At 37.8% G+C, this 17522-nt stretch overlaps 1 long non-coding RNA gene across 1 annotated transcript; it reads right to left on the bottom strand.

Moving 5' to 3' along the window:
• Positions 1-4414: 4414 nt before the first annotated feature.
• LOC120111356 lies at positions 4415-5452 on the bottom strand. Its single transcript, XR_005512563.1, has 2 exons — positions 5320-5452; positions 4415-5190 (listed from the first exon to the last, which is right to left on the bottom strand). It is a non-coding gene; the product is annotated as an uncharacterized LOC120111356 (long non-coding RNA).
• Between the last annotated feature and the right edge of the window lie 12070 nt (positions 5453-17522).

Genomic DNA, 17522 nt, shown 5'->3' on the forward strand with positions numbered 1-17522 from the left:
CCGCTCTCCGAAATTATTTCTGTCAGCTCCATCCACTTTAGGAGGGCGACACGTATCATGCGGAGTCAACAGTTAGCAAACATGCAAACGATTAGTATGTGTGGTTACAACATAGCACGATCTCAGCACGCCAGAGAAGGAAACCTACAACCGCCTCGATCGGCAGATAAGAAAAGCGCATAACAACTCATCCGAAGATCGTGTGATTCGGATCATGCGAGAACAACACCCTCCTCTCTATATAAACCAGACCTAGGGATCCTCAGGTAAGAGACTCTTTACCATGCTCTCACTTCATTATTTTCGTTCAGATCTCTATTGCTCCCTCCTAAAACTCGACTTGACTTAAACATCGGAAGATTTTCTACCAGATACGTTCTAGTGACCCCCCGATTATTTTCTTTTGGTTGTAGGTCAAAGCCTGTACGATGCAATCCATCTCCAACCGAGCCACTTGCTTTGGCCTTCTAGACCCCTAGTTCTGCCAGGTTAGATTTTCGGCAACGGCACAGACATATATACATACATGTATGTGTATCTTGACTCGGCTATACTGATGCTACTTAGATTCGGTTAAATCTCGATTAGACGATATGGGTTTCACATCGACGATTCGAGCTATTAGATCTAATCTACTGCCTCTAAACTATTTACAAACTAAAAAATTATGAGATTTGTATGCTTCCAACTAATGCAAGTGAGACCTCATTGCCGATCTACACATGATCGGATGAGATCGCCTCAAGTATAGTTAGGTATCTTTCTCTCTTTAACTACCTGCAAATATGCATATAATTTTAAGAACTACCATATAAATTTAAACAAAAATTAAAAAATCAATTAATATAAAACATAAAAAATTTTGGAGATTGATATGTAAAAGCAAAAGTAACATATTTCGTGGGATATTCGTACCTTGCTGGCCATGACAGTTCAAGTCCCATCTTCTTTGCCGGTGGCCCGACAGTGGAACAGTGGAAGTGCTTGCCCGAGACTGTACTACTTGAAACTTTTATCCTACCACGTATCCTTTAATTTAATGCTCCTCACACCTTTACGAAGTCCCTTACGGCTTTAATTCGCACGCCAAGTGCCTGCGAGTTCCCTTTCCTTCTTGTCATCATAAAGAGTCACAGGATAAAGCGGGCGGCCATCATCTTCCCATCTACCCGTTGGGCAACGGTTTCCAAACCCGCCGATAGAATTTAAAACCTGGACATGCTTCCATCCATGGAGAACAGGTAAAGTCTCACTTGCTTCCTTTTCTACTAAGGCAATTGCACATCTTCTATGTTCCACTCCCTACCTGACAGAAAAAAGATTGCCATGGGCACTTGTGTAAGCAAGTGTTGCTCCAATCCCACCCTCCCTTTTGATCCTAGTCCTCCCCAAGATAAGCTTGTCATTTCTCAATCACCTTCCACTCCCACCAATCCCCTCCCCAATGATCACCCCAGTATGCAATCAACCCCCTCCTCTTCCTCCTCCACTTCTTCCTCTTCTTCTTCTTCATCGTCATCATCGTCATCCGCCTCCGCTGCTTTTTCTTGCACTAGTAATTCCACCTACTCTCAGTCTTCGTCGAAGGATCGATCTTTCACGAATGAGTTCTTGTTGTCTTGCGCAAGGGAGAATCCTCACATAATCATACTTGATCCCCATAAGCATTGTCCCTCAAAGCCTAAACCAAATCGACATCCGGTGAAAGCATTGCCACGGCCATTCAAATTAGTTCAAGGTACTGCCGGAGCAAACCAGTCACTTCCAGCCAAGCGGGGACGTTCTACCTCACCACCAACACCTCTCGGCCGGAAGAGTTCCAAGACAGAGCTTAGCTCGGCAGTCCCTCCCACATATAGAAAACTGAGCACTCCATCTGCTCGTTGGAGATCGACAAATGCGTCAACTGAACTGCAGGGGCGTGCCGTTGGAACGCCGGGTAATGCTGCAAGTAAGGAGAAGCTTCTGCGTTTGAGTCCTTGCAACTTAGCACACAGGCAAATTTCAAGCGTAGAGAAGAGGAGGGAAGCTTGCATGCACCAGATCCACCAAACGCACGGTCAAATGGTTCAGAAGGGTAGCAGGCAAGTGTTTGCTCAAGAGAGCTCCAGGATTCCTCACATGGAGGACCTGAATAATCCTCTCATGTATATGGATTGCTTTATTTTTATTTGATAGGGAGTGTTTGACTGCTTGTGAGGACTGCTTTGCTTCTCGAAGTTTATATAAATCACCACCACGCAAAATACTTGCACATAGGATTTGTCATGTTTGTGAGAACAATGAGTTTACCATGTTCTGTCCTGTATTTTGAACACCTGAGTGCTGTTTGAGAAGTAGAGGGAGGGAAAAAGAATGCTTGCCTGTAATGTAACTCCTGTGGAATATATAGAACTTGTTTGCTTACTTTTATACTTGAATCACGGCTGAAGTTATGCAACAAAGTATAATGAACAAAGCTTGCCAAAATGCGACTGCAGCCAAACTTTGTAACATAGACCTGTCTGGCCATATATGTTTCACTCAATTTTTGTTAATTCGGAGAACAGAAAATTCTGAGACGTCTTTAAATAAAATGGTGTGCTCAGTAAGCTTGACTTTGAGAAAGCCTGTGATAGAAGGTTCATTGGGATTTCTTTGTAAATTCTTTGGAGAAGAGAGGTTTTGCGTAAACATCGATCTATTCGATGGCCTCGATTCTAAATTCAGGAAGAAGTGCATTGTTGCTGAATGGCCAGCCAAGTAATTAGATACATTGTAGAAATAGACTTTGGCGAGGGACCTCGGATGCGCTGACCGAAATTTTACACACAGCCAGAATATTTGGATATCTGATAAGGTTAGGGTCCAGATTACGGAAATTGAAGTGTTTTAAGTCTGCAGTATGCTGATGATAGAGTCTTGTTCAGTGTGGCTAAGCAATTGTAGATCACTCATCTATAACTTATCTTAGTTCTCAAAGAGCAATGTGGTTTACTTTGAACAAGATGCGGAGAAAGGCTGATGGTTGGCTTCGATGTTGAGGTGCAATTTCTCCACTATCTCTATCACCCACTACTAACAAAGGCAGACTAGCAACCTCTATTAGAAAAGTTACTGCAGAGATTATCAGGATGGAAGAATCAAATGTTTTCATGGGGAGCAGACAGACACTGGTTAATTCAGAAGGAGCTTCTTGGTTATTGGTTAGATTTGTTAGGATCGAAGAAGCTTCATGTAGTCTGAGAAACCATTTTCTGCTCCTTGCTCCAAATTGGTAAATTGGAAGGTTGTTTGCAAAAGCAGAAAAGGAGGCTCGGGCATAAAAAACTTAGCAGAATTTAATCGCGCTTTATTGTCAAAATGGGCCTGGAGGCTCCTGCAAGATGGAGATGAACCATGGATGAAACAAATCAAAGCAGCATATTACTCTTTTTTTTTGAAAAAAAATAAAAGGAGACTAATGGGCAATGAGCCACATTAGCCATCAAGATTCATTAAGAAATCAGAGACTTATGTACAGGCCTCAGATGTTACAGCCAGAAGAGAAGAGAATACAGAGAATTTACAAAAAAAAGAGAAACAAAGGTCTGGCAGTAAAAAAGATGAAAACAACAAAAACACATTGTAGAGAAGATGGATAAAAAAGTTGGAGACTCAGAAGCAAACTCAAAAGCAGCAGGGATCAGTGAAAGCTCACGATGCTGCAAATCTCCATCATCGTCTTCCTAAAGAAGGCAGGCGGAAAAGCTTCAAAAAGAGGATCCGAAGAGCCGGGATCAGAGAGCATCCAAACCAGTGCAAGATAAATTCCATGATAGAGCTCAATCAAGCCTGACCAACTGAGGCAGCTGTTGAGGCAACCGCCAGTCGAGCTGGTATGGTAAGCCTCTTTTAACTTTTCCCATAATTTATAGAATCCTGGGAAATTTTTTTGGCCACAAAAGAGGAACAACTCATTAAACAGGTGAATGCAACAACTCCAAGACCTCATCCAAAAATGCTACATAAAAGATATTTTTTGAATTTCTTAGTCTTGTATAAGTATCCAAGATCTTTTCGGCGAATAACTGATATGAATCTAAACACACACCCAACTAAATACATGCCCATATGGGTCCTCACATATTTCCTCCGTTTAAACCTCGACTCCTCATCAAGCTAAGAGTTCAAATCTATTCAAATCTAACCATAAATACCACAATCAAATCGTGGTCAGCTCCAATAGATCCGTGCTGTAGTGTCCCTTAACCACATAGATTATGGGCCGAGTCCACTCTGACACCATTTTTAATAACTCAGAATTTCACCCAAAAAGGCTGATCGGAATTTATTTTTTTTTTGAGGGTCACGCCCCATATACGGAGTATGACATGGTCGTGCTACCGTAGGGTATTGCCCATAATAATACAAAGCCCATAATAACAATAAAATATTGCATGATAAAATTTGTCCTTTTTTTATTGAGAAAGTACGTTTCGAGTCCAAGTCAGTATGGGCCATTGCAAGTTGAAGAAGATTTGATATATGAAGAGTTTTCCTTGTGTATCATTGATCACAAAGAGCACTATTCCCCACGTGAAAATTCAGTAGAGTAACCATTCAGAAAGAGAGGCAACTTAGAAACTCAAGGATGAAGTGCGTCGAGGCATCTGCAATTTTCTGAAACTTTTTGAAGACTCGGGTATACAAATTTTGAGGACAAATTTTTTTTAAAGAAGGGAAGAATATGATATTGTTTTTGGGCGTGGACTAGCTGGGTGGAGTTGGCTGTGATCCTCACCGCAAGGGAGGGCAGGGCCGCGCGACATCGTTGGAGCCCCACCCCTCTTCTTTCCTTTCCGGTGAATCTCCTCGCAGGCGCTCTGATTTTGTTAGAATAGCACAAGGAGATCGCAGAATTCACAGTCTTCCTTCCTCTACTTGGGCTCGCAGTGCCCTCATTTGTGCCGCCGGATTCGTGGCTGCAGAACCTCCTCAGAGCGAAGGTAGGTCTCCGTCTCCTCCCGATCGACCCGGTGATGGATGGAATTCAACAAAGGGTCACCATAATAAGAAAGAAGAAGAAGAAGAAGAAGAAGAAGGGGAGAAGACCACTTACCTGGTGGTTCCTCGGCCACAACCGTAATCGGTCATCGACCGGAGCCGCCATTGGGCCAGAGGCCCTTCCTTCCCTTCCCTCGGTGGGGCAGGCTTTTGCCCTTTCCCCTCCTGGAAAATGAGGGGAGAGCGATGAAGAAGAAAGAAAAACAAAAGAGAACGAAGAAAAGAAAAGAGAAAAAGAGAAGGAAAAAGAAGAAAAGAAAGAAGACGAAGAAAAAACAATGGAAGACCACATACCTGGTGGTCGTTCCACCGCGCACCGCGGTCCTCGGCCGCAGCCGCCATTGCTCGGAGGCCCCTTTCCTCCCTTCCTCTATTTCTCGATGGGGTGGGTCTAGACCCCCTGTCTCCGCCTACGAAAAGGAGAAAGGGCGATAAAGAAGAAAGAAAGAAAAAAAAATAAATATATACATGAAGGAAAAAAAAATCAAGAAAGAGGTCCCATCCTAGGTGCAACCATTCCCTCTCTACCTAATTTTTAGATCCTGGTCTGATTTATCCAGTCGGAACTTGAAGCTTGCTTAAGTGCATTTCGAATTGCTCAAAAATTTTTAATTTATATTTAGATTTTAAATAGCAAATAACAAGTAATTTATTCTTTGTTAAATGGTTTTGATAGGTGCAGCGGATTTATCCAACTGAACCTAGTGATCTTTGGACGAACAGTGATAAGTGACTCTAGTACAAACTTTATTAATTTCAAATTACTGATTAATTTTAGATATAAAATTATAAATTATATTTGACATGATTGATCGTGCATCTTCTTAAAAATTTAGGATCAAGCATATGATTGTAAATATTTCATATTTTTGGCCAAACAACATCCTTATTGAATACATTATTGTAAATGATTTATATATGAATTATGATTATGAAAAATTGCATGAAAATGATATATGTGGCATGATTATGCATTTTAAACTTTTGCGATGTGATTTAGTATTTCCAACCTATTAAAAAGGTATGATTTGTGAAAAATATGAAATATTTTTCAAGCTCTCAAATAGCTATGACTCTCTCCTCTATAAATGGAGGCCAATCGATACCCTGTAAATGGCATCCAATGAAAATAACCCTCTGATAGGATTAAAGTTGGTAACAAATATAAACTATAATATATTGTCGATTATGAAGACGACCTTGTCATAGGTTATAGTAACCATAGCGCGAAAATCTTTAAGCATTGTTTTGATTAAAAGTATAGATAAATGGCAAACATTTGACAATTATGGATATTTTAAATTGCACCTTCAATTTTACAAACTTGCATGATTTGTGCATACATGATAGGTTTGCTACGACAGTTTGTTATTATGTTTATGAAATATTTTATTTTATAGTATAATTCTACTTTCAAAATGATGCATTGAATCATGTAAAAAAAATTATGCTTGATCCGGTAAGGTGATGCATAGTTACTTACTGAGCCGCAAAGCTCATTTATCTCCTTATATTTTTTGGGTATTTTAGATAATTAAGATTGAAAGGAGCGGAGAAGAATAAATGAATGAAGAATGAAAGAGTAAAACTTGAAGCATAGTTGTAAGCTATTAATAAATACAATTATATCTATGAATTCATATATTGGATTTAGATGCTCTGCACTCACTTCTCTTTATTTAGCAAATAAAATTAGACAAATTTTATCATGCTATATTTTATTGTTATTGTGGGCTTCATGTTATTTTGGGCAATACCCTATAGTAGCACGACCATGTCGTGCTCCGGATCTAGGGCGTGACACTTAGTGGTATCAGAGCGAACTCGGCCCATAGCCTATGTGGACTAGGAGGCATTGCAACACAAGTTCATGGAGGCTGATCATGGGCCGATCGTGGTGCTTGTGATTAGATTTGAATAGATTTGAACCCTTGACGAGAACGTCGGAGCTTGAATGGAAGAAGTATGTGAGGATCCGTGCAGGGATGTATTTAGTTGGGCGTGTGTTTAGTCCCATATTAGTTACTCGCCAAGGAGATCTTGGTTATTTATACAGGACTAAAGAACTCAAAAAATATCTTATAGCGAGTCTTTTTGGGTGAGATCCTATGTTATTACAAATAGTATTAGAGTGGATCCAGCTCATAATCTATATGAACTAAGGAAAACATTAGCATGAATCTATTAGGGTCGATCGTGGGACAATCGTGGTGCTTGTAATTAGATTTGAATGGATTTAAACTTAGCCTGACAAGGACGTCAGAGCTAAAACGGAAAAAATATGTAAGGACCTACACTGGCATGTGTCCAGCCCACATCGATTATTTGTTGAGTAGTTCTTGGGTACTTATATAGAATCAAGGAATCCAAATAATACCTTTAAGCTAGCTATTTTGGGTGAGGTCCTAGGCTATTATAAATAGTATCCGAGCAGATCCAATCCATAATCTATATAGACTAGGGGACACTGTAGCACGAATCTATTAGGGCCGACCACGGACCGATCGTGATGCTTATGATTAGATTTGAATGGATTTGAACTCTTATCCTGACAATAATGTTAGGACTTGAACAGAGGGAGTATGTGAGGATATGCAGACATGTGTTTAGTTACATATCCGTTATTCATCAAAGAGATCTTGGGTACTTATACAGGACTAAGAAACTCGAAAAATAGATAATACCTTCAGGCTAGCCATTTTGGATGAGGTTCTGAATTGTTACAAATGGTATCAAAGCGGACTCAACTCATAATCTATGTGGATTAGGGGACACTACAACACAAATCCATTTAGGTCGACCACATGCTAATCGTGGTGCTTGTGATTAGATTTGAATGGATTTGAACTCTTAGCCTGACGAAAACGTCGGAGCTTAAACAGGAAGAGTATGTGAGGATCCGTGCGGGCATGTGTTTGGTCCCCCATCAGTTATTTACTGGATATATCTTGGGTACTTATATAGGATCAATGAATCCAAATAATATATTGCGGCTAGCTATTTGAGGTGAGCTTCTAGATTGTTACGAAGATGCAGCACGTCTATAACACCACCGCAGTGGGCTAATGCCTGGCACATGGAAATAAGACGTGTTACGTTTTTTCCTTTCTCTATAACTAATGTTTGTGTCCATGGATATATATATATATATATATATATATATATATATATATTCATAATGAGTTGCCGTGCAATCATCCGCTCGGCATGCCTTTCCTTCCCCCCTTCCCCCCTTCGTCAGACTGGTTGACAGTACTCCACACGCCGACGCGTGTCCACCATACCAGTAGAGTAGGAAGGAGGATGGATGGTATGGATTCGGTTGCCCGACACCTATCGCGCGGGAGAATGGTAAATGCGGCCCTCGGGTTTCTCGGCCCTTTTCACGTGCGGGAGGCTTCTATATTTCCCTTTCAGGTATGGTATGTAAATGGTTAGTCCCCTCTCCAACTTCTTGGAGCTTCCGATATTTTGGTTCCAAAAAAAAGAAAAACTCGTCAAGGCTTTTTCCACGGTAGCTTCCACTATCTCATCAAGTTGAGAAATAGGAAAATAGAAACAAATAAATGCATATCTATCTTTCCATGGGCCCCGGGTAAGATCCGTTGAATAACCATAAGAGTTACAAACTTTGAATAAAAGGAAAGCGCTTTCATGGGCATTGCCTTATTTGAGCACAACTTATATTGATTCCTTCAAATACATTTTATGGCATAGGATGGTGGAAACAAATGAATGCATGCTTATCTTGCCAACTGCCAAGAAGCTGGATTTAAATCCATCGAAAACCCGTAAGACCCAAGAAGCTAGAATAAAAGGAAAGAGCTTATAAAGACCGTTACCATATTCAATAGGTACGATATAAACAAATAAATGCATGGCTATCCTGCATGCAGCCGCCCCTTGCCGTACACTAAAGACTTTGTGGAGCCCATAGTGGACCTAAATTGCATCTTCACCATGAAGGCTATCCGAAGAGCTTAATTAGCCACTAAATATCCAATCATCTTTAGGGTGCCAAATGGCTTGGTTGATAAAGTCACCAAGTGCTGATATTGGTGACTTGGGTTCAAATCTTGCAGTCACCAACTTCGGCTAAACATCTTCCCATTATAGTTCGCCGTTTAGCATATAACAAAAATGTGATTCAAAATATGTTTGTGTTACTTATCTTAGAAGCTTCGACATACTAGTAGTCTAGGAAAAATATGGCAAAAGAGGATAAGAAAACTAACAATTCGGCAGATTAATTCACTCAAATTACATGGTTTTTGTAAGAAGCTTAGGGCAAAAAAATGGTACATATATAGTTATATGCTTATATAATATACTACACACACACACACACTCAAATACATACATATATATATGTATATTTAATATATATTTTTACACACTCGAGTTTTCATATTTATGTATAATACTATAGTTATAAATCTCATTTCAATATTTTTGAAAATTGCACCCCCTCTCCCTGTTCCTGTCCCTTGGACATTTTATAGTGCACTTGAAACTAAGCATTTTTAGAAATGACAGTTTCATTGCACTTTTATTCATCCTAATCAGCCCATCTATCTGCTTCGTTAATTTCTTCCAATCATCTACTCCATTTCCTTTTAATTTATTATTTCCCTCTTGCTTTCTCTATTTCTCCTCCCCATCATCTACTCCGGAGCTTCTTAATCCACCAACTTTTCCAAGCAATTAGAGCTTCTTGAGCGGAGGAGACCGATCATGTGGGAAGAAGGGAAGTTCAATGGGTCATAGTAAGTTCCTAGCAATATATGTTAACCTGTTATCTGCTTCAGGAGTAAAAAGATAAATTTATAATTTTAAGCAATTTTTAATTCAAATCAATATGATTTTGGCTAATAACGTCAGCTAAACCGTTATATAAAACATATTCATGCAAAAATAATATTTTCTAAGGTTATGCATATACATATCAATTTTGAGATGATATTCATGTAAGTTCCAAATGTATATGAAATTGAATAAATACTCTCACAAAATTGCTATTTGTATCTATATTATAAATGTTTCTTTTTACATGTTTATTTGTTAAGGGTATTTCCATCATTTTAATTTTAAAACTGCTAATTTCTTATTTATGTTAGATGGTATCAGTATATATGCCAAAAAAAGAAAAAAAAGGATATATATGCAAAATAAGTATTTTATGAGGGTATACATGCAAATATTAATTTTGGAAGGGTATTCATATAAATTTCAATATTTAGGAAGGTATGTATGCAAAAAAATCTAATTTTTATTTAATTAAATAATAGACATTCAAATAATATTACATAGCAGTGCAAATTCACTTTTTATGAAGATCTAGTTCTAGCATAATAAAAGAAAAGAGAGACTTCTAGCATAATAAAAGAAAATAGAGCAAGGGAATTAATCATAACAAATAAATATAAACTTTAGGGGATGTTACTAGCTAGTCCTTTCTTAGATCAAGCCATAGTCTTTAAACTCTATGAACTCAAACTATAACAGTCGGTCCACCTGTGATCTCCAGATGATCATAATAGAGCAACCTCACCATTACATCGAAAATCACTCTCTATTCAACCACTATAAAAATAAAATACCTAAATATGGACAAACTTAAACTTTCACATATTTATCGTTATTTTGGTCATAGTTAATAGCCAGCACATGCCTGCAATCTATTTGCATAATATTAATGTATATGCACACATTCAAATGTAATAAACATGCAAATACTTACTACCTCTGTAAATATATTTAATGTAAAACTGCACACACTTAGAATCCACTTGCATATAATAATATGCACCAAATTACTATCTACCTATACATGGATAATATAAACCTACACAATCAATAGTATCGGGTCTCTATTGTCATAATTAGTTATATTATGAACCTCTATTCTAGGGATGTAGTTCCCGACAGTAGAAATTGGCCAAAATCTAATAAATGACACAGCTAATAAGATTTGACGAAAATGTAGACACAATTAACAAAGATCTATGCACACATAATATCTTTCTACACACAATTAATTCAATTATGCACGTGCAATATTCCTAGATGAATACAATTGCTATCACCTTGAACATGGATAATTAAGTTTGAACATAGTTAATAAAGATCTAAACACATTCATGTCTATGAGTAGACAATTAATTTAAATATGTGCACATAAAATGTCTAGCTAAACACAATTATTGTCACTTCGAATATAGTTAATCAAACATTGACATAGTATCTATCCAAACACTCTTGATGCCTTTTTGTACATGGTTAACGCAAATAAGAGCACAGAAAACTGTCCATCTCCAAGCACGTAATATATGCCTGCACATCCTTTCATGTTGAACACAGTTCATATGAAGCCCGGACACATTAGCACCTTCACATCTTTATCAACATACTATAAACAATTTTCCAGTGGTTGATAAGCATGAATATTTTATCAAACCAAAAACTTTCCTCCTCATCCCTAAAAGACATAAGAGCATCAAGACATGGTCTTCCCTACTTGATAGGGGGAAAGGTGAGGAAATAGCCTTAAGAAGTGGCCTTGACCATGTCCATTTGCCCATGAGAAGTGCATCAGCTCAATGAGGATGGGTCTGTCCTCCATCCCCTTTTCCTTCTTCCCCTTTTTCCTTTTCTTCCTCAATATTCAGCATTATATCCAGAAAATGTTTAAAATAACACCTCCTATTAACCATACTCTTAGGACCAATGGGAGCCTCTCGTATAATTTTTCCTTTTCGGTAGCTTGCTTACTTTCGATCAAAGAAGGAACCAGCTTCTTTATCTTGGCCCTTGTTATCCTTGGCTCCATCATTTTTTCTCTTGTTTGCATCTGTCACAAATACCATGTGCATCAAAAACATGATAAATTACTTGATAACTTATAGAAATGCATATAGTTTATGATATGTATAAACTATCATACACAAAAATAAGCTGCTCCTTTCATACATAATACAACATATATTGCACATGTCAAGGACTAAGCTGCTCCTTTCATAGATAATACAACATTACAAACTATCATGTCAAGAGTCTTGAATGAAATTGTAGAATGGATCTCAAAGATGGGATTGATATCGCATGCTCTTATATAATAAGTCTTACAAATCCTTATAATTAACCAATAGAGTTATCATTAGTTCATTGTTCACCATGATTATTGATACCTTAAAATCTCCTTCCACTCTAACATTAATTGAATTCTTTGGAAGTAGGTTATCCATAAGATATGAGCTCTAGTCTTAGCTGGCCCTGCCACACTATCCCTACAAATAAGATACAGAAAAGACCAAGCAATAGAGGTCTGCGAGTGGGTGAAAGGGTTAAGACTCCCTGATGGATATGCTTCAAACATATCGAAGTGTGTTAACCTGGATGATTATAAGTTTTACGGGTTAAAAAGTTACGATTGTCATGTTTTCATGCTGAGATTGCTTCCAATTGCATTCCATGAAGTATTGCCAGCACCAGTGTGGGATGCATTGACAGAATTAAGCTGTTACTTTAGATATTTATGCAACACAACTTTGCGTGTCCAAGATATGGAGGTTCTTGAGAAAAATATTATGGTAACTCTCTGCAAACTTGAGAAGATATTTCCTCCTGCATTTTTTGACTCAATGGAGCACTTACCTGTTCATCTAGCTTATGAAGCTAAGGTCGGAGGGCCCGTGCAGTATAGATGGATGTACCCCTTTGAAAGGTAACAATTTCTATAAAACCATTAAATAGTTTCTTTAAATCCATTAAATTTGAGAAAATAACATATTAATCTTATATATAGGCTTATGCATGATATAAAGCAGAAAGTAAAGAATCGAGCATCGATTGAAGGTTCTATTGTCGAGGCTTACATCATAGAAGAAATATCAACTTTCTGTTCGCATTATTTTGAGCCTTCTATACAAACAAGGTTAAATCAAGTTCCCTGTAATGAAGTCGAAGGGGAGTTTGATCTCGTGGATCGTCTATCCATTTTTACTCATCAAGGTCGGCCTTTTGGAAAACCTTTTGGAAGGCATTTGACTACTCAGGAGTTTAATGCTGCTGAATTATATGTTCTTCTGAATTGTGAGGAGGTTCAACCTTTTGGAAAGTAAGTTACACAAGTACTTAATTACAATCATGTTTGAAAATGTATATGGAGTAAAACATATGTGATTATAGCTTTTGTCTTGTAGGTATTTTGATGATTATATCCGGAAATCTTGTCCAAATATAAGCCAAATAGATTTGGAAAGACGACGCGAAATGGAGTTTCCGGCTTGGTTTAGGTCATATGTGAGTACATAATTCATAAATATAATAATAAATTAGACATTCTCTTGATTTATTCTTATGATATTATTTTTATCATGCTAGGTTAATGACAGTAAAAATCATGTTGATGGGTGCTTAAAGGACCTATCATATGGCCCTGGGAATAAAGTTAAATGTTATAAGGCTACTTTGTGAATGGGTACAGATTTCACACCAAAAAATATGAAAAGGATAAAAGAACCTTCAACAGTGGTGTGTGCATTAAGGGAAGCAGTTACAATGACTTTGAGAGTGACTATTATGGGATGTTGGTTGACATTATCGAGTTAGACTATTTTGGGGTTGGTAATAAAGTGGTGTTATTCAAATGTGACTGGTATGATAGAGATAAGGGTATGAAAGTGCACCCTCAACATGGCCTCGTTGAGATCAATTACAAACTAAGACTTCCAACCAATGATCCTTTTGTATTAGCTCAACAAGCACATCAGGTGTTCTATACTGGTTACCCAGGTAAGAAGGAGAATCGAAGATTGTGGTGGGCAGTAATTAAGACAAAAGCTAGAGGTAGGTTCCCTCTTAGTGGGATCGAAGAAAATTTTCTTGATTTTTATCAAGAAGAAAGCCAGAGGATTCCTACCCCAATCTCGATGACAGATGAGCTTGATAATCCAGACATTTTGGTTGGTGTTAATAGAGATGCAGAAGATATTGATGCAGCAGAAATTGGGTTGACAGCTAACCAAATGGAAGAGGACTTTGAGGATGAAGAAGAAGATTTTGAAGATGAACAAACTGAGGACGAGGAGCATGAGGCTGAGGAAGATTAAAATACAACATGCATATTTATGAATGCTAATATATTATGAAAGAGCAAAGGGAAAAACAACAGGTCCACTGATTATTCTTTACTTTGATTGGATTTGTTGATATTTATATTGTGAAATAACTATAACTTTTTATTGTTGTGCAGCTATGGCCAAGAAAAAAGGGAAACCAAGAGGTAATGAAAAAGCAGCTTTAGTACTGGCTGCTACTCAAGTTCCTCCTCAACCTCGTAGGTTGCCTGAGCATGTCGAGGAATGTCATGATGATGATGATTACATTCCTGATGGGGACATGAATGAAGAGGTGGATACAGATGAAGAAATAAATGATGAAGAAATGAATGGTGCAGTGCAAAATCATGAGGATACAATGAATGAGGATCAGATGAATGATGAACTTGGGGTTGATCCAAAACAGAGCAATGGCCGAGAGCCAACCCTTAAAGCCTCTGTTGATGCAAATGGAAAAGTGATTGTTAGATGCACAAGAGGAATGTATGAAAATATCACTTTCTTCCATCACTATTTTGAATTTATGTGTTTGTTGCATTTAAAGTATTTAGTTTATTTTTAAATTGCAGGTTTCTTGATTACGAGGTCAGTCACAAAGCTGTTGCTATCATGCGCCAATTTTTCAGTGGTCCGTGGTTGTCATGGAGGGAGGTCCCTGCACATGCTAAAGTTGGAATGTGGAACAAATTTGAGGTGATGTAATTAATTTATATTTCTTATCATTAACTTTTGCCCTTCTTACACATGTCAATTAGTAAGTCTGATTACTTGCGACCTATATATTGTTAGGAGATACACACAATTCTTCCAGGACAATTACATCATGTGCATCAAGTTTGGAACAAGCATTGTCAGCGACGGTTGACAACCTCATTAGGGAGGGTCAGAAGCCAAAAGCTTCTGAAAGCAAAAGGAGATTTAAATAGAGTCCGTGATAAACCCCCTAATTGGATCTCTAGAGAAAATTGGAATAAGCTAATTGACATTTGGATCTCCCCAAAATGGAAGAAGAAATCAGAAGCCAACAAAAACAATAGAAACACTCTGAAGAATGGTAGCATCTCTAAACACTGTGGAGGATCAATCGTATTTGTCAATCATGACGAACGACTGGTACACATCTTTATTCAATTGGATTTCTATAATAATTTTCATATTATTGTTCAATCATCTCATATGTTAATGAATTTTTTCTTTTCTCTTTTGTAGAAAATAAAGTTCGGTAGGGAGCCAACAATAGTTGAATCTTTTAATCGGACGCATAAGACAAAGCAAGGCATGGGAGGATATGTAGATAAGAGAAGTAAAGCTGTCATGGTAAGTATACTTTTTTTATGATTCATAAATATTATTGAGCTTGCTCATGTTTATCTCTTGTTTGATCCACTATAATGTTTTTCTCTTCTTTTAAATCAACTGGCAGGCAAAATATTCAGCTGAATATTCCAAAAAATATGGTGATGCCTCCACCTCAGTGCTCCTCCACGTGATTATGACTTGTGGTTTGAGGCAACTGGTGTCCCAACTCATGGCCATGTCTATGGCTTTAGTCCCTTGGAGGATCTCACTGGAATTGTTGGGCAATCATCATCCTCTTCCACCTCTACAAGTCAAGCTCCAGAGCTGTACACGCATGAAGACCTTTTACGTATTCTTGAGCACGAAAAGAAAAAAATGGCAAGAGGAGATTCTTCAAAAGATGAGACAAGAGATTGGCTTTGGACCAAAGCATGCAGATCATGGGAGTAATGGTGATTCTGGTTCTGCTGATCATGCTTCATTATGTTGCTTTTGCCTTAGATGATAGGTCTTTGTATTCGTAGGAGGAAAGAAATCTCTGTTGATCTCTATAACATATTTTTAGACTTTGATTTTGATGGATTTAGGACATGTTGATGCCTATTTTGAATGACATTTCAATGACTTTTGCATAATGTTGAATGCCTTGCTATTTATGATATTATTATTATTATTATTATTATTATTATGAGCCAATCAATGTACCAAATGTACCAGGATATTGGATTGTGATCAGTGACCAAATTTTGGTTACTAAATTGTTTACCAAATATTGTGACGAGCAGTCATAAACTTAGTGACAGGATTTTGGTTAATAAAAATTGATTTTGCTCAGAGCGTTTGTAACAAATTAGTGACGGTAACCTTGTCACTAAGTCAGTGACGGGATTAATGACAAATGTAGTGACAAAATGTGTGACCATGTTTGTGACGACTAAATCTGTCACTGAAGGTTGTGACAGATCAGTGACCAAACTTGTGACTGCATTCTGTGACAAAATCAGTGACCAAGTTACCTTCATCACTAACTCAGCGACTGGATAGTGACGGAAAATACGTAATTTCTTAAATATTTAATTCTTGAATTTGTAACGGTTTAGTGACGGCGGTTCTGTCACGGAGGTTAGTGACGGGAATCGCCGTCGTCACTGAGAATTTAATGACACGTATTTTTATAACCAATTCAGTGACGGAAGCTCCGGTCACAAATTCCGTATTAGTAACCGGAAACACGGTATATTGACGGGAATCGCCGTCACTATATGCGTGTTTTCTGGTAGTGGAAGCTATTAGACAGCAAACATAAGCATATAGGCAACTAAGGCAAGGCTAGCATCAAGCAAGTCAAAAAACACTACCCCTATGAGCATCAACGCTGCTTTTTTTCCTCTTTTCTTACGATAAAGAAAAAAAAAATTATCACATTATTTTATGATAAAGAAAAAGAAAATTATGTTTTTGCCATAGGATCAAGAATCCTTAGATTTACTTCCCATCACATTACATTCTTAGGCACCACAGATAATAACATGTCTAGGTTTGAATTATCATGTTATAATGAATCATGAAAAGCAATGGTTTGTTGTTTAACATATTTTTGGTCATTGGAACAACACTATTCTCAAGCAGATGGCTGTCATCTCAGCACACTGAACGCTCTTGCGCAGGGGGGCTTCAAGTGCAGATGCAGTTGCTTCCTTCATCCTTGTTTTATATGGCACCCCACTGCTGTCACCAGGGCTGTTGAAAGTAGAGTCTTCAATTAAATTGAAATCACGCCGAAAGATTAACAAATATATTATACATGCACGCACGCATACATGCATACATATATGCATACTATATGGTTCAAAACAAATTTTGGCAATGTGTTAGCTCTTTCTCCAATCCAGAGGCTTTGGTAGGAGACACTGTATCCTTTCCATGATAGTGCTGCCTTCTGCAAATTTTTCCATGAATGGCACTCTCGTTTCATTTATTAATGAAGTATGTGCATGACCCCCAACTGTTTCTCTCAAAATAGATATTATTCAGGAGTGGCAGCTCAAAATTGTCTTAAGACTGAAAGAGCAAAGTAGA

The sequence above is a fragment of the Phoenix dactylifera genome, chromosome 7, assembly GCF_009389715.1.
Source record: "Phoenix dactylifera cultivar Barhee BC4 chromosome 7, palm_55x_up_171113_PBpolish2nd_filt_p, whole genome shotgun sequence".
Taxonomy (NCBI): domain Eukaryota; kingdom Viridiplantae; phylum Streptophyta; class Magnoliopsida; order Arecales; family Arecaceae; genus Phoenix; species Phoenix dactylifera.